Raw genomic sequence first — 19,479 nt, 5'->3', positions numbered from 1 at the left:
TTGGATGAATTAAAATGTCAGACTTCATTACTAGTTGTGTGACACCAAACCATATGGACCACACAATATTGTTTTTGAATGTTTTGGATGACCTTTTACATTATGAGAAAGATTTTCTGTTGTTTTTGTTTGGTATTTATGAGATATTCTGTCTTGTAGGAATAAATTATTGAAAGCCAGTTAATATAAGTGAAGTGAATCTTCACATATGTCAGTTCATTTGATCTGAATTGTCTTTTTATATCAGCACCTCTACCCACATATAATTTTAATATAATTATTCTTTTTATATTGAAAGATTAGTAATAAGGATCCATTTAAGTAGGAAAGAAATACAAAAAGTGTATTTTCCTTAGACTTGGAGTATGAATGGTCAATGGATAAGGTAATTTAATTATCTAGTGGATATCTTTGATTCTCTTTTATTATTCTCTTGGATTCTCCACTTGTAATTTCTCCTTGATTTTCTTTGTTTAAAGGTTCTTACTTTGTTTATTAGTAATGTCTTCTATCATGGTTTTTTCTGGATGTCAAGTATTATCAACGTGCCTTCTTATAACTCATATATACATAAATGGATTTCTCTGTCTATGTTTTCACCTGGTAGAATGTGAAGCAAGAGGTTAGTTAAAGATTGATGAAGATGAAACCAATACACTATATTTGTGTTAGTGTTCAGATTCTTAACATTGAATTCGCACCTATAGGATAACACAATGATGATTAAAGAGCTACGACTGGCTTTTATTTTGATTTGCAGAATGTCATTTAACTTATTTTGTATATTTAGGCTAACTAAAGATGTTTATACGTTTTGTTCTTCTTAACATGTTTGAGTTTTAAAATTGATTGGATGATAATCACAATTAAAACACTTGGGAATAATTAATAGTTCAATTACTGCATTGTATTTTTTTAATATGCATAAATAGAATTTTCTAAAATCAACTGAATATTTTGATTTGATAAATCAACTCAATCTGGTTTAAATTAATTTTACTAGTACCTTTTGTCATTCTTTCATGTTTATGACCACAATTATTATATTTAAAAGAGCCTTTTTATATTCATGTGGGTTACATTTACACTTGTCTTTCTCAATCTAAAATTGAACTTCAACTAAACCAACTTTTAACAACACACAAACATAACTTTAATGAAAAAGTATTATAATAGACACGAAAAATGCAATAAAGTAAAAGTTCTCGAAATAATAATGGCAAAAGAAAAACAGAGCGCGAAATGAAATATTTTTATAATGTAATTTTTTTGTATTGCTCTCTCTCTCATCATTCTTTTCATTTTCTCCTGCGTAGGGGTTCGCGCAGGGAGTCGAGGTCGAGCTGTACGGCAGCAGGGGGCTCGGGGCTGGGCATTTTCTCAGTCCATTCCCTCTCTCAGTCACTCAGGTATGGAGATTGCTTTTTTATTTAAAATTATAATTTCTTTTCAGTTTTTTTCTTTGTTTCTTTTGTTTTGGTGAGTTTTGTGCAATAACTATTTTAGGTTATATAATGAGCGGTTAGGTATGAGATATGGGCGAAATCCATACTGGAGCTTTCCGTGGACTTCTCCTATTACAAGTTTTAATTGTTAGTTTGTTAATTATATATGTATATTTGTCTATGCTTACCATTCATTATTTGAAAATTATTCTCAAGTGATGATGATGTGTTTACTTGTTCCGTCGTCGTGCAGAGGTTGACTACAAAGATGTACCATTTGTTACTTTAATGGATGTTCTTTCCTATGAGCACATTCTAGAATTTCCTATATAAAATATCAAGTAATAAACCATAGATCAATTTTTTTGAACATTTTAATTGAATTAAACCTCCTTACTGATGCAGAACCAAGAAAGAAAAGAGAATGAGCAATAGAAGAGGATAATTTAGGGAGAGAAATAGACATGGACAAAAATGAAAAAGAACTAGAGAGAAAGATAACAGTTTTATTGAAAGACAATCTGATTTTTTTTATTCTATCGTTTTACAAATAATTCACATGGCCAAGAGCCTATTTTATAGATAAACAAAATAACAAGCTCTAACTTAATTAGGAAACTATTCTAGGAAATTAAAACTTTATAAAATTCTAATTTTTCATAATAGAATTAAACTTAATCTTGAAATATCTTAATCAATAATAGTATACAAGACTAGTTATGTCTATCTATCAACTAGTTCTGCAATGCATTACTTAGTTTTATAATGTCTTTATTGGGATTATGGCACCATTTATGCATTCATGTAAACAATTTCATTATTATGACAGTTCCTAATCCTAACTAGCAATTATTACTGACATCCAAACTTTTGTGATTTTCAATCATGATTTAGTGCTTGTCTTTTCATTTTGTTCATGTATAGCTTTTGATACTCATTCCATCGAACTGATGATTATGGAACCTTTTAAGTAATTTCTAGTGCTCTCACATCTGGATTTTTAAACCTTTACAACTTATGAACTTATTGAATTAAAAAAACGCATCCTTACACATTTAGTAAGATATTAGCTGGCCTAGGATGATAATAATAATTTCTGCTTGATTAATTTCATATCTGACAGGTTACAGCTAAGTTCCTATGTGTTGTACGGATAGTAGCATTGTATCCAGGGCAGGCTAAAGATTTCTGTTCTCGTGGAATTTACCGAGTTAGGCTGACCTTAGAGGACCCAACTGCCAGAATTCATGTATATTTATATGGGGAAGATGGTGTAAGTTCTTGATCTTGTTATTTGACTTCTATGTTATGGTTTCAATGTGTTTATTTTTTATTTTCCGACGGTCATACCTGTGACACTTCTTTTAGCCTTTATTTTTAATCTTAATACTTTTCTATAACAAGGATGTTAACTCAACCATTGATGTTGTCCCCTGTTATACTTTCTTCTGCTCTTTTCTTTTGGCTATAGAGAAATTGTTCTGTTAAAAACACACGTGGAACATGTTTTGACTGCATTATGCTCTCCTCCAGTAGACTGAAAAAATAAAATTTGGGAGTTCTAGTGCACTAAAAAATGATTTCTCCATTAGAAAAACATATTCTTCTCTTTGTCACACTGCATTCTATGTTATTTTTTTATTTTTTTATTTTCTGAATTTTGATAGGGACACAAATTTCGTACCAAAATCTTGCACCACATACTGTTGCATATATATATATTTCCTTTTCGAAATAGAATCTGTCATTTGAAGTCATATGGTTGGCTGTGCAATTTTGTTATTATTATATAAAATATGTCACATGCATTACTGTAGAGTCCAAGAACTTTACTTAGCTAATTGTTTAGTAGTATTATAGTATGTTTAGTGTTATCATTGTTACTTTGGATTTTTGGTTCAGACCGGGAGTTATTTGGACACTCATAGTAGTACTTATAGATTTTCTAAGTTTAACCTATAGTTTAAGAATATTAAGTATAACCTAAGGTTTGATTAATGTGTCTGATATTAAGGATTATATTATTATATTATAAGGTTTAGACATCAACCAATAGGATTTTAAGCACATGTTTTGAATGGTAATTAAGGATTAAGTATTTTTGAGGATTAAATTAAATAAGGGTAAAAGTTTGAATGTATAGGGTCAGTCAGCAGCTTTGAGCACGTTGAGGGCTTAGTCAAGGCTGTTTACTCCATTCAAACTCAGCTAAAAATGTGTAAATTCGTGTTTAAATATTCAGCGTATGCCGATATATCGCAGCTATAGGGGGCGATATGTCGCAGCACGTAGATACGGAAAACACGAATCGATGCACGGTCGCCTCGGGAACAAAGGTCCAGGCGATATATCGCCTATAGGGGGCGATATATCGCCTCCACCAGCATGAATTCAAATACTTTTGAATTCTTTTCCTTTCAGCCATTCAAACTCCTTCAACAGTCCAGCATCTTCTGAACGAGTCTTCAGCCTCTGCTGAACGATTATTCAAATGATTTTCACCTAAAAAGCCATTATTTTTATTCAAGTAAAATCAAGATATTTTCATTCCCAAACTCTATAAATAGGACCTAGTACCCAGCCATTATTCACCATTTGCTCTAAGTTCAGAGGCTGCTAGTGTTAAGTGAGTGTGAGAGTGTAAACACTTGGTTTGGGGAAAAACTATAAGCTTAAACATCATAAGCTTATCAAACACTTTGGGAAGTAAGTGAGTGCTATAGTATTTCGATGGATGTTAGATTGATCTTGCAATCTTTGAGGTAAACCCAAAACTCTAGTTCTTTTCTGTATTTTATGTTATTTCCTTTCTCAAAACCTTCTACTCAGTCCCCTAACCTTATTCTTATTTTGGTTAGGGAATCCAAGCTTTTAAGCATATAAGTTGGTAAGTATGTTTTCTATGGTTTAGTCTTTCCATCTCTTTCATTTCATCTCCTTTCTTTAGACTTACTCTTTTTTTTATGGTTTTAGGAGTGTTCCAACAATCCCAACTCAGTCCATAATCTCGGTAACTTTGGTAAGGAAAATAGGCTAGAATCTACATGTTTATGATTATGCTATTTTATGTGTTATGTTTTCATATGTTATATGTTATTGATGTGTATGTTGTAGGCTTGGGCATATGCCTATTTGACTAACAAGACCCCAAAAGGATTGTGGGCATAAGCCTATTTAGCTGGTAGGACCCCACTAATCTCATGGGCATAAGCTTGTTTAGTCTATGGGACCCCAAGTAATAATGGCCATTATAATAAGTGAATTATGTGTTATGATATGTCTTTATGTTTTCTTATGAAATTATGTATATGACTATGTGTTAGGTTTTCCTTGCTGGGCATTAGGCTCACTCCTTTCTGTTTATGTGCAGGAAAATAAGTTTAGAGGCGGTAAGATTCGTGACGCTTGGAGGATGTGTATCGATGATGAATGGAGTCAAGGGGCCGAGCGTTATTCGATTCGAGGATATAGTCTCCTTTTATGTTTTTATGGTTTTTATGTGTATTTTCCGCATTATTATGTAATGTCTTTTATTTTAAATCTTGTTTTGTTTTAAAGACAATGGGATCCCAAAATCCTTCTTAGTATTCTGTTTATTTGTAAATAACTCTTATTTTCAAGTTACTCAATAAATTATGGTATTTTCGTAAAAATGTAAGTTTTATGTATAGTTTTGATAAAGGTCCAGTTAGTCTAGATTAGTGGGTCATTACAGTTGGTATCAGAGCAAACGGTTCCTTCGCATGAAGTTCTCCTCGATACACATGCTCAAAGCTCCGAATCGGACCGCCAAGTAAGTGTTTAAGTTACAAGTTACTTTGCTTATATGTATAGCAAACAACTTTAGTGTTTATGTTTCAGTTAAAAATGAATGGAGCTTTAACCTACCAAGATATCCGAGCCATTAAGGCCTTAAAAAGAATAAGGGAGCCAAGAAACACCGTAGGAGCCCTAGAAAGGATTACTAGAAGGTTACTTTTGTTTCACCAAGCTATAGGTGGCCTTCAAGAGGCTAAACAAATAATGCTAAGATCAACGGAACAATATGTATTAGTGATTAGGTTGTTTAAAGATTTCCATCCTGTAATAGCAGCCTTAGAAGAAATATGGGAAGAAATGAATGATGAGGATGAATCACCATTAGCAATGAGATACTATTTCCTCTTAGTTAGGTTCACCGCAAAATTTGAATTTCAATTCACCAAGGAGCAAAAGAATAGGTTTCTCACAAACCTTCCTAGAGGGCATTTTGATGCTCATGATAATGATGACTATGAGGCTATAGATGATGATATGTTAGATGACGGATCGGATGTAGAAGATCCCGATTTTTAGATTAGTAGTTTTTATTTGTTTTATTTACTTTTATGTTATGATTGTAATAAGTGAAATTGTTTTCCAAATGAATAAACATGCTATTTGAATATCATGTGTGAGTTTGATTTTTTTCACAATCATAATAAATACTAAATAAAATGAATAATGACTGAGTTCGGTGAGGGTGGATACGAATCAATGAACCTGGTTTCCTTGTTGAGAGTTAGGGGGCCTTAGTAGTGGGAACGATTTTACTGATCCCAGCCCTCCCTCAATATGGTTAACTTTGGAACAAAGATAAGTTTCGAGCCTGAGAATTAAGTCATATAGGATGATTAGAAACACACTTAGAAAATAAATATGACTTGTTTTTCTAAGTATAGAAACCACTCTAATAATAAATAAAGACCTATATAATTTTTCATAAAAAGTCATAATAAATAGGTCCGAGATATGTTTGTTTTAGAATAAGTTTTTGCCTTAGAGCCTATTAGGAAAAGTTCTAACATGTTTCTTTTAACTGTTAGAACTCTGCTACGATGTCTCTCCGAAGATCTGCTCGCACCAACGGGAACGCTTCCAACGATGTTCCAGCGACCAATGCGGTCCCTACCGTTCGCCGAAGGAGAGTATGTGTTACTGCTCGCCGCAACGCACCGGCACAGCCAGCTGACAACACTGCAGAGATTGCCAGACTACGACAGCAAGTCGAGGAACTTCTGCAGCAACAACGCCAACAGGCTCAATCTCAGCCTCAGCCTCCGCCACAGCCGCAGCCGCAGCCACAGCCAATGGCCCCAGCACCCCAACAAGTTGGTCCGTATGGGGGATGGCCTATGATGAACTACGCTCCTTATCCTGTTCAGCACATGGAGCCAGTGTACGAGAGGTTCCGCAAGCAGCACGCTCCGAACTTCGAAGGGACTACGGACCCCTTTGAAGCAGAAGAATGGCTAAGGAATGTGGAGCCGATCCTAGCCCACATGAACCTTAGTAATCCCAGGATATGGTGGGACTTGGTCCAGCAATCCCACGATGCTGCCACCATGACGTGGACCCGATTTGTGGAGCTCTTCCACAAGAAGTACTACAATTCAGCAGTGCTTGCTACGAGAGTTGAGGAGTTCACCAATCTGAAGCAAGGGAACTTAACAGTGGCAGAATATGCTCGTCAGTTCGATCGCTTAGCGAAGTTCGCAGCAGAGTTGGTTCCAACCGACTATCTAAGGGTGAACAAGTTTGTTAGAGGACTTCGCCCGAAGATCGAGATGGGGGTTAAACTAGCAAACCCGGGAAACACTTCATATGCCGACGTTCTTGAGACGGCAATTGAAGTAGAAAGGTTGCAAGCCAACGTGAGCAAAGAAGAAGCCAGCAAGCCGGAACCTAGGCAGCAGAGCCAACCTCAGGCCAGTCGGAAAAACAATCAGTCCAGCAACAGTCAGTCCAACAACAACGGTAACGGACAGAAGAGAAGGCATCCTGACAACAAGCAAGCCGACAACAATAAAAGGGCACAACCAAATAATGGGGGAAATAGGTCGGGCTATGTGGAATACCCGTCCTGTGCCAAATGTCAGAAGAAGCACCCCGGAGAATGCCGTGCCAACACCAAGGAGTGTTTCAATTGTGGTCAAGAGGGGCATCGCAAGAAAGATTGTCCTCAACAAAAGCCGGAAGGAAAGAAGGACGAAAAGATGGTTCCTGCTCGGGTTTTTGCTTTAACCCAAGGAGAGGCGGATGCTAGCAACAAGGTGGTCACAGGTCAGGTTTCCATCCTCAATAAATTATGTCATGTATTATTTGATTCGGGAGCCACTCATTCGTATATTTCGTTAGGAATGATAGATAAACTAGACAAACCTAGTGAAAGATTTAGAACTAGGTTTGCAACCGAGTTGCCTTCGGGCAAAGTAGTTCTATCATCACGAATTGTACGAGGCGTACCAATCAATATTGAGGACAAGGAACTAGAAGGAGACCTGATAGAGCTGGTGATCAAAGACTTCGACGTCATACTAGGCATGGATTGGCTAGCACGGCATGGCGCAACGATCGACTACAGACGCAAGAAGGTGATGTTCGAGACTCCTGACGGCCAGAAACTGTGCTTCATGGGACAAGCTTCAGGACTACGCACCCCATTAGTATCATCTCTCAAAGCTCAGAGAATGATGGAGAAAGGATGTCAAGCATTCTTAGCCAACATCACGAATGTGGAGAAGGAGACATCACTCAAAGTTGGAGATGTTCGAGTCATACAAGAATTTCCAGAAGTATTTCCCGATGACTTGCCAGGATTGCCACCAACTAGAGAAATAGACTTCACGATAGAATTAGTACCGGGCACCGAGCCTATCTCTAAGGCACCATACCGGATGGCACCTACGGAACTCAAGGAGTTAAAAACGCAGCTACAAGAACTCCTAGACTTGGGTTTCATTAGGCCAAGCCATTCACCGTGGGGAGCTCCGGTACTATTCGTGAAGAAGAAGGACGGAAGTATGCGCATGTGCATAGACTACCGAGAGCTGAATAAAGTAACAATTAAGAACAAATACCCGCTACCTCGGATTGATGATTTGTTTGATCAACTCCGAGGCGCGACTGTATTTTCTAAGATCGATCTACGGTCCGGGTATCATCAGCTCAAGGTAAAGGGAGAAGATATCCCCAAGACAGCCTTTAGGACTCGTTATGGACATTACGAGTTCTTGGTTATGTCTTTTGGTCTTACTAACGCGCCAGCCGCGTTTATGGACTTAATGAATAGGGTCTTCAAGGACTACTTGGATAAATTCGTCGTTGTGTTCATCGACGACATTTTAATTTACTCCAAGGATGAAGTGGAACACGAGGAACACTTGAGGATGATTTTGACGCGATTGAAGGAGCACCAACTCTACGCGAAGTTCAAGAAATGCGAGTTTTTGCTCTCACAAGTGGCGTTCCTCGGGCACATCATATCGAAAGACGGAGTTGCAGTAGATCCATCGAAGGTAGAGGCCGTGAAGGATTGGCCTAGACCAAAGAACGCATCGGAAGTAAGAAGCTTCTTAGGGCTAGCTGGTTACTATAGAAAGTTTGTAGAGGGCTTTTCTAAAATAGCCACTCCACTCACCAACCTGACCCGGAAGCAACAAAAGTTTAACTAGAATGATAAGTGTGAGGAAAGCTTCCAGTTGCTTAAGGATAAGCTTTGCTCAACACCAGTACTTAGTGTCCCAACACCCAACGACAAGTTCGTTGTCTACTGTGATGCATCAAAGTTAGGATTGGGATGCGTACTGATGCAAAATGACAAGGTGATAGCCTACGCGTCACGTCAGTTAAAGGAGTATGAACAACGCTATCCAACTCACGATATGGAGTTGGCATCGGTGGTCTTTGCGTTAAAAATCTGGCGCCATTATCTTTACGGAGAACGGTGCGAGATTTATACGGACCACAAAAGTTTAAAATACTTCTTTACTCAGAAGGAGCTTAACATGAGGCAGCGCCGGTGGTTGGAATTAGTAAAGGATTACGACTGCGAAATCCTATACCACCCGGGGAAGGCAAACGTAGTTGCCGATGCACTTAGCCGAAAAAGTTATGGGAACTTAGCAGCCTTATCCGGAATAGAAAAGCCACTGCAACAGGAGCTTATCAGTGCCGGAATAGAAGTGGTTGTAGGCAAGTTGGCTAACTTGTCTATCCAATCGAATCTGCTAGAAGACATACGGAATGGTCAGAGACATGATGATTCACTAGCAACGCACATGGATGCAGTCAGAGAAGGCAAGACTACAGATTTCTCAATATCCAGTCAAGGTTTATTGAGATATAAGGATCGGGTATGCGTGCCAGACGATCAAAGTATTAAGAAGACGATCCTAGAAGAAGCGCACAACACCCCATACTCGGTTCATCCAGGGTCTACCAAGATGACTCATGACATCAAGGCAGTCTATTGGTGGCCAGGGATGAAGAAGAACATAGCGGAGTATGTATCTAAGTGTCTGGTATGTCAGCAAGTGAAGACGGAGCATCAGCGGCCTGCAGGATTATTGCAACCGCTTAGCATACCGGAGTGGAAGTGGGACGATATAGCCATGGACTTCGTGACGGGTCTGCCAAAGACAAATAAGCAGCATGATTCTGCTTGGATAGTCATAGATAGACTAACCAAGTCGGCTCATTTTCTGCCTGTTAAGACTTCTTATACGGCAGACCAATATGCAGACATCTACATCCAAGAGATTGTACGATTGCGTGGAATCCCCAAGACGATAGTATCAGATAGAGGATCAGTGTTTACGTCAAGATTTTGGAGAAGCTTACAGCAAGCCATGGGTACTAAGTTAAGTCTTAGTACAGCTTTCCATCCTCAGACAGATGGGCAGTCAGAGCGTACGATTCAGATTTTAGAGGATATGCTACGCGCATGTGTACTTGACTTTGGAGGATCGTGGAACAAGTACTTACCGCTGATCGAGTTCTCGTACAACAATAGCTACCAGTCGACGATCGAGATGGCACCTTATGAGTTGCTATATGGAAGAAGGTGCCGATCACCGTTGCACTGGGACGAGGTAGGAGAAAGGCAGCTTCTAGGGCCCGAAGCTGTTAGGCAAGCTCAAGAAGCAGTAACGCATATTAGACAACGTATGCTTGCTGCTCAAAGCCGTCAGAAAAGCTATGCAGATACCAAGCGACGCGATGTGGAGTTCCAAGTTGGAGATCAAGTCTTCCTGAAGATATCTCCTATGAAGGGTGTCAAGCGGTTCGGGAAGAAAGGCAAGCTCAGTCCCCGATTCTTAGGTCCTTTTGAGATATTGGACAAAGTGGGACCAGTTGCGTATAGACTAGCCCTACCGCCAGCACTAGCCGATAGTCACAACGTCTTCCACATCTCGATGTTACGCAAGTATGTGTCAGACCCATCTCACGTCCTCAAGTACGACACCATAGCGCTCCAGAAGGACTTAAGTTACGAGGAACGACCGGTTAGCATCCTAGATAGGGGGATGAAGCAGTTACGGTCCAAGAGCTTTCCTATAGTTAAAGTCCTATGGAGCAATAGTTCTAAACGCGAGGCAACGTGGGAGTTGGAAGAGGACATGCAGAGCCGGTATCCGGAATTATTTGGTAAGTAAATTTCGAGGACGAAATTCTATTTAGTAGGGGAGAATTGTAGAGTCCAAGAACTTTACTTAGCTAATTGTTTAGTAGTATTATAGTATGTTTAGTGTTATCATTGTTACTTTGGATTTTTGGTTCAGACCGGGAGTTATTTGGACACTCATAGTAGTACTTATAGATTTTCTAAGTTTAACCTATAGTTTAAGAATATTAAGTATAACCTAAGGTTTGATTAATGTGTCTGATATTAAGGATTATATTATTATATTATAAGGTTTAGACATCAACCAATAGGATTTTAAGCACATGTTTTGAATGGTAATTAAGGATTAAGTATTTTTGAGGATTAAATTAAATAAGGGTAAAAGTTTGAATGTATAGGGTCAGTCAGCAGCTTTGAGCACGTTGAGGGCTTAGACAAGGCTGTTTACTCCATTCAAACTCAGCTAAAAATGTGTAAATTCGTGTTTAAATATTCAGCGTATGCCGATATATCGCAGCTATAGGGGGCGATATGTCGCAGCACGTAGATACGGAAAACACGAATCGATGCACGGTCGCCTCGGGAACAAAGGTCCAGGCGATATATCGCCTATAGGGGGCGATATATCGCCTCCACCAGCATGAATTCAAATACTTTTGAATTCTTTTCCTTTCAGCCATTCAAACTCCTTCAACAGTCCAGCATCTTCTGAACGAGTCTTCAGCCTCTGCTGAACGATTATTCAAATGATTTTCACCTAAAAAGCCATTATTTTTATTCAAGTAAAATCAAGATATTTTCATTCCTAAACTCTATAAATAGGACCTAGTACCCAGCCATTATTCACCATTTGCTCTAAGTTCAGAGGCTGCTAGTGTTAAGTGAGTGTGAGAGTGTAAACACTTGGTTTGGGGAAAAACTATAAGCTTAAACATCATAAGCTTATCAAACACTTTGGGAAGTAAGTGAGTGCTATAGTATTTCGATGGATGTTAGATTGATCTTGCAATCTTTGAGGTAAACCCAAAACTCTAGTTCTTTTCTGTATTTTATGTTATTTCCTTTCTCAAAACCTTCTACTCAGTCCCCTAACCTTATTCTTATTTTGGTTAGGGAATCCAAGCTTTTAAGCATATAAGTTGGTAAGTATGTTTTCTATGGTTTAGTCTTTCCATCTCTTTCATTTCATCTCCTTTCTTTAGACTTACTCTTTTTTTTATGGTTTTAGGAGTGTTCCAACAATCCCAACTCAGTCCATAATCTCGGTAACTTTGGTAAGGAAAATAGGCTAGAATCTACATGTTTATGATTATGCTATTTTATGTGTTATGTTTTCATATGTTATATGTTATTGATGTGTATGTTGTAGGCTTGGGCATATGCCTATTTGACTAACAAGACCCCAAAAGGATTGTGGGCATAAGCCTATTTAGCTGGTAGGACCTCACTAATCTCATGGGCATAAGCTTGTTTAGTCTATGGGACCCCAAGTAATAATGGCCATTATAATAAGTGAATTATGTGTTATGATATGTCTTTATGTTTTCTTATGAAATTATGTATATGACTATGTGTTAGGTTTTCCTTGCTGGGCATTAGGCTCACTCCTTTCTGTTTATGTGCAGGAAAATAAGTTTAGAGGCGGTAAGATTCGTGACGCTTGGAGGATGTGTATCGATGATGAATGGAGTCAAGGGGCCGAGCGTTATTCGATTCGAGGATATAGTCTCCTTTTATGTTTTTATGGTTTTTATGTGTATTTTCCGCATTATTATGTAATGTCTTTTATTTTAAATCTTGTTTTGTTTTAAAGACAATGGGATCCCAAAATCCTTCTTAGTATTCTGTTTATTTGTAAATAACTCTTATTTTCAAGTTACTCAATAAATTATGGTATTTTCGTAAAAATGTAAGTTTTATGTATAGTTTCGATAATGGTCCAGTTAGTCTAGATTAGTGGGTCATTACAATTACTCTTATGTTATCTTCAATTGATTGTATTATTTTCAACTTATGGCAGAACAAGTTTTTTGGTGATCAACCTGCCATTGAAATAATGACGAATAAGTGAAATGCATTGCTTGGAGTGGCTACAAATGATGATGGAAATCAAGTGGAGGAAGATGCTAGAAATCCACCATGGGTGCAATGTTGCCTGAAATCTTATTATCTGGATAAATCTGATATTTGGGGAAATCGACAGTATCGAATATTTGGCACTAGATTGGTGATTGATTAGGATAGACACTCATTGTCTTGTATGTTGGTTGGAAATTGTACAGTATGTTATTTTTTAGTTAACAATACTCATCTAAAAAAAATCAATCACAAGGCCATAGGCATAGTCGGTGTGATTGAATTTCGATTACTAGGTAGCACTAATCATATTTAACTACTCAGTACATATATGGGGCAAGAAGTGCAGAGAAATTAATGCACTAAAAAAATAATGGGACATATGTTTGTTGCATTGTTTCATACAGCCAAGAAAGTATGTATTAGATAAGGGAACATAGTGTGGAAACTTTGTTCTTACTTTAGAACTTTTGAGATAGTTAATTAGAGTATAGATTTAAAGATAAAACTAAAAGCTTTTGAGATAGTTTACCATCTAATTTAAGATTTATTGGTTTGAGTTTTTGGGTCTTTGTCTCCTGAGAGATATTTAATAATTTGATCTTAGAGCATTGGATTGGTACTTGGCTTGCAAGAGGTATGTTGTATTTGATTTTTCTTATTTTTAAATCTTTTACAATTTTGAATATAAATTGTATAACTTTAGTGGAGTTTGGATATCTTAGATATTCATCCGTAGTGAAGCAGGTTCTGAGAATTATGTGTGCTGCGATGATAACGGAAGGCTGAAAACATGCATGTCTTAGTGAAGTAGGTTCTGAGAATTTTGTGTGCTGCAGTGATATATGGATGAAAACCTGTGTTGTTTGATTTGTTTGAATTTTTTGTGTTGATTGTGACAGTTTGCTAGGCTACTAAATTAGCGGATATGCTGTTTGATTTTGTTAATTGAACCCCTCATCTTTATTTTTATCCTTTGTTTGATTTTTGCTAACCCAAATCTGAGTTGGCTTTTAGATGTTTAATGTTTCCGTCCAATGGTATAATATAAAACAGTCGTGGAATATTTGTTTTGGCAAGTCAAAATTTAGTGAAGTCTTATCTTTTCAATACTCTGTTTTTTAAGAGTCGTTTTAGAGTGTAGTTCATAAATTTTTTAATTGTTTGTCTTACTGATATTGCGTTTCACATACTTTTATTTTTGTAATTATTATAGTCTTAGGTATTTTATTTAATCTGACCTTGCTTTTATTTTTTTATAGGTAAATGTATATATGTATTTTGTTCATTTTGGCTTGTGATGGTTTTGATGAAATAGTTGTTTTAAAAATAATATGCTTTGCTTTGTGGAGAAAAATTTAAAGTTTATACACAAATTTAAAGTATCAGGATTTTAGTTAATCTTGTTCAAATTAAGCATCATCAACTGTGGATAATGGTGTCTTTTATACTTAATTGCAATATGATGCCTAACTATTGTTGTTACTGTTGTGTTCTTATTATCTCTTACTAATATTTGGTATTTGTTATCTCATTTATGATTTCTAGGCTTGTGGTTGTATTCTATAAATATGAGTGTTATAATATATTGACAGATTTTTGCTTCTTTTACTTATGGTTTCATTTTTGCATTGGTTAGGCTTTAACTGTGTGTATTTTATGGTCTTGTTAGCATGCTGTTTGATTTATATTTAAGATTCTTGGAAGTTTTGAAATTAGGCCCTTTTGAGATGATACGATAGAACGTTAACGTTTTGGGTACTTGATTTTGTAGTTTTAACTTAGCTCATAGGAATGTGATTAGTCTATGCGAGGGTTATTCTAATTTAACACTGGTTTAGGGTGAGTTGATCATGCTAGAAAATATTTTGGATATAAATTTATGAGAAAATAATTTGGATGCAAAGATGAAGAGATTTGATTACTATATGTGTAAGATGTAGGTGTGTAGGTCAAGTAATTAGGATTATTTTTTCGATATGCCAGATTGTATGTATCTCATGTTGTTTCAATTAAAGCCTGTGTAATGTAGTAAGAATTTTTATTAAATATAAATTTGGATATATACGATGTTTCTGGTACAAAATAATCTATATTTTGTTAAATCTAAAAAACTTATCAACATTGTTGCTTTGTTATGCAGTTTTACCTTTGCTCTTATTTTTTCCTTTTTTTTTTAAATGAAAGATACTTTCTAAAACAGGAAAACAATTTTAAAGGAATTGGTGAGCCTGCCCAATAGGCAGAACTACCGAAGTTGTTTTGCTAACATATTAGCATCTCTAACAGCAAAATATCAGCTGTTTATTGCTTTGGTTTGCATTGCAAACCAGATTTCTTTATTAAAATTGTCTAAGATGGCCCCATCATAATCACTACACATGCCTACCCTGTTAATCAATATAGATTGGTTTGTCATATGATGCAATGGTAAGACAACAAGGATTTTAGATATTTTTGTTGTCTTTCACTCTTTACCCATCTTTATTACGTATGATATTGATCTAATTTTATTATGCAGGGTTGCAAAATGCTCTATCATTGGGAAAGGTATAACAAAAAAAAATGTCATGATGCTGCCATAGTTGATTATTCCAATGCTTAAAGTGGACAAGAAGTGTTCATTCAAAGAAAGAGATTGAGAGAAAGGTTGCTAGTTATTGATTAATTTACTCAATTGAGTTATATATACCCTTTTTTATTGTACTAATTGATTTGATAGGGAAGATGAGAAAGACAAAATGATTAGAGGGCCAATTTGAATTAATATTATGCACCATTTAATTAAATTTCTAAGGTCACTTTAGTATAGATAGTTGTAGTAATGTGTGTAATATAATCACTTATTTATTATTCAAACTCAATTATTGTAGATTTTGTTATGTGTCATGATATTATTGACTATTTTAGATGAATGATATGATATTTCATGACCTCATTAGTTTTTCTTTTATGTTTTATTTACCAGATTCAACAAGTGAAGTGCAAAAGAAAATCTGATTTGGAAGGGCTTTGGTGTGCGTACATTTGGAAGGTCATGAATTCCTACCTTTACTTTTGAATATGCAACTGTTTAAGACTATTTTGTTGACTATTGTGAGAATATTTTGTTTATATTAATTAGGCAGTGTTGAATATCTTAAGACTTTTGGATTGTTTTTTAAGATAATCTTGAATGTATTTTGACACAATTATTTGGTTATATGTGTTATGAACCATATAATTGGTACTCAAAAATATATTTGTACAATGTTAAGGGTGTCTTAAGTATATTAAATGAAGCGGGTTTGAATTAAAGCAATAAAAATGATTATAATGTACAGGTTTATATAATAATAATTAAAGCTTATTCAAATATTAGAATAATACAAAAAATGTGTTATTGTATCTTTCACAATAACACTAGTTTATAAGCATAAAATTATGTTATGCAAACTATTTTCTATAATGCAGAATGTGTGTTATTATAAACTGTATCATAACACTACTTTATAAGTACAAGAAAGACTTATATAATATATCTATAAATAGCATAATGAAATACTTATCTAACAATTAAAATAACACAACAAAAGTGTTGTCGTAGACTATACCATAACACATGTCTATAATTATGGAAAAATGTTATGCAAAGTGCTCCGACCTACTATAACACTACTTTCCTTAACACATCAAATTGTGTCATGGTATATATTTGATAATAATTTTTCGGTTTTATTGAAAGTATTTTTTCTTGTAGTGTTAGGATATCATTTTTAGTAATTTTAACATAGTTTCGTGATTCTACAACATATTTTCTACATTGCATTTTAAGATGATAAATCTGACATTTTTATGGCAAGTATAGTTTATAAATCATAGGTTGAGAAGAAACTCACTGAGATGAGGTTAAAATGAAGTTTTAGGAGCATTCCAGCTTTCAGGATTAAAACGTTGAAGTGGCAGTAGCGTACAAGCTATCTATGGTCGAGAATTGAAGAAATTGAAGATAGGTCGCAGCCTATAAAATTCAGCCCGCGACACTTTAATTGGAATTGACGTTTCAGATTTTTTTGTTCTAGACGGGCCGCTGCCCATTTTTTTCAGGCTGCTGCCTGCATGGCCAGTTTTCCTATATACTGCTTTAGGCTGTAGCACACATTTTCCAGGCTGTGGCCTGCGACGTTGTTTTCAGATTTTTGATTACATTTTAAATAGAATTTAAAGGAGACTATAAAAGATTATTAGGATTAATTTGAGATTAAGTTTTTATTACGGTTTTTGGGAGATAAAGACACAAAAAGGGTTGGAGAGAAGACTACAACACTACAACACTATTGTTCATCAATCTAGTTTCTTTTCTTCCCTTAATCTCTTTAATTTTAATTATAATTATGTTTGTGATTATGATTAATATTATGAAGTATGTTCTTTTTAGGATAATGGTTAATTCAAAACCCAAGACATGAATTCTTCACTGTTGATAATGAGTATTATTCGTTAATTTCTCTCAATATTAAATTGTTTCTATTTTTCCAATAGAATGTTATGAATTTTGTGATTTCTTGTTAGGTGACCAACTAATTAAGGTTTTACATTATTCAATTGTCATCTTAGAATTACTACTCATATAATAGTTTAGGATTCTAAGTGTTTGTGTTAAATTGCAATTGATAGTGATGTCAAAAGAATTGTTGATTGTGATGAAAAATAGAACCTAGGTTAAATGAATTATATGCTTCATTAATTTATTGCCTAGAGTAACTTGTCTCCATATGACTTAATGCTTTATCTAAGTTAAATAGATTGTGTGCTTCATAGATTTATTGCTTAGCTAAAATAGTTAATTATTGATTGCTTCGCCATGATTACTTATAAAAGGGAGACTGGGATAATTGTTTGCTTAAGAGTTATCTGCTGGGTTAATAGTTTAATTGAGAAATTGGAATAATATTTATTATAAGTGATTGGGAATGATTGTTGAGGGTGGAGATTAACCTTTAATTGTTTCTTAATATCGTAATATAAATTTTTAGTTGCTATCTAGTTTATGTTATTTAATTTTGAGTTCAAAATCTAAATCCTCCTTTTAAGTTTTAGTGTTAATTATTGAATAATAAAGTGAATGATAGTCCTCGTGGGTTCGACCTGTGCTTACTATTATACTAAAATAATTGAAAGTAGTGAAAGAAAAACAATTGTTAAATTTGTTGTGGCATACGACACGCATCAAATTTTTTGTGTCGTTGCCGGGGATTATTGCTATTCTCTTTATTATTCAAATTTATTTATTTGGGACTAATTAGTTTTTACTGTGGAATTGTCAGGTGTATATGTCTGTTAAGGACGATACACAAGATTGACTACAAAGAATTAAAGATTATCTTGAGGCATCGTCTGCATCACACTATTCTAGAAGTATCACTGATAATCAACTCTTTCAGCATCATTATCGACGTCCAGAGTCTGTTAAAGAGCCATTATCGTCTCACAATGAATCTGATTCAGATGATTGAATTCGATCCTATAGAACAATGGCCAAGCAAAGGACGTGGAAAGAGTTGGCAGCACCAGATCTTGACCAACAGTCGCTATGCGTCCATTATCAATCTTTGGATGTAAACTTTGAGCTGAGGTCGGGCCTTATCCACTTATTGCCTTCTTTCCATGGGCTGCCCAGTGAGGACCCGAATAAACATTTGAAGGAGTTTCATATTGTCTGTTCTAGTATGAAACCTACTGCAGTGACTGAAGAACAAATTAAGTTGCGAGCTTTTCCTTTCTCCTTGAAGGATGTAGCTAAGGAGTGGTTGTACTGTCTTCCACTCGATACCGTTGAGACCTGGAATGGTATGAAGACTATGTTCTTGGAACGATACTTTCTAGCATGGAAAGTTGAAAGCATCAGAAAAGAGATCTGCGGTGTAAGGTAATATTCGAGGGAGTCACTGTATGAGTATTGGGAGAGGTTCAAGCAATTGTGTGCTAGTTTTCCTCATCATCAGATAAGTGAACAACTCCTCATCCAGTACTTTTATGAAGGATTACAATCACTAGATAAGAGTATGATTGATGTAGCCAGTGGGGGTGTACTAGTTGATAAGACTCTTGCTACAGCCAGGAGCTTGATTTCTAATATGGTTGCCAACTCACAACAGTTTGGCATTTGCCAAGATCCTAGTCCACCACCAACATTAGCTAATGAAGTGAGCACTTCAAATGCTAATCAGCTTGGTCAACAATTGGCTCAATTAACTGCAGTGGTGCAATAGCTTGCTTTAGGCCAAAAGGTGTAGCCATGTGGAATCTGTCAAGTTGTGGGGCATGCTACTGATACTTGCTCTACTTTATTTGAGGGAGCGACTGAGGGCGTTAATGTTGTAGGAAATTTCCCAGGTCAATTATGGCAGATGTACTATGAACACTTTTCACAAACTTATAATCCTAGCTACCGTGATCATCCAAATCTTCGTTATGGGAATCAACAAGTTGCTCCACAGTCTACATCTGTGAGACCATCTGGTTTCACTTTTCAACAATGGTCTTGACAGAATT

The 19,479-nt window shown here is 35.8% G+C and overlaps 1 pseudogene; it reads left to right on the top strand.

Moving 5' to 3' along the window:
* The first annotated feature begins 1,535 nt into the window (after positions 1–1,535).
* LOC133779507 (protection of telomeres protein 1a-like) lies at positions 1,536–18,440 on the top strand (annotated as a pseudogene).
* The last annotated feature ends 1,039 nt before the right edge of the window (positions 18,441–19,479 follow it).

This window comes from Humulus lupulus, chromosome 5 (genome assembly GCF_963169125.1).
Source record: "Humulus lupulus chromosome 5, drHumLupu1.1, whole genome shotgun sequence".
Taxonomy (NCBI): domain Eukaryota; kingdom Viridiplantae; phylum Streptophyta; class Magnoliopsida; order Rosales; family Cannabaceae; genus Humulus; species Humulus lupulus.
Note: the sequence above shows the minus strand (reverse complement) of the source record. Positions and strands in the feature narration are given on the sequence as shown.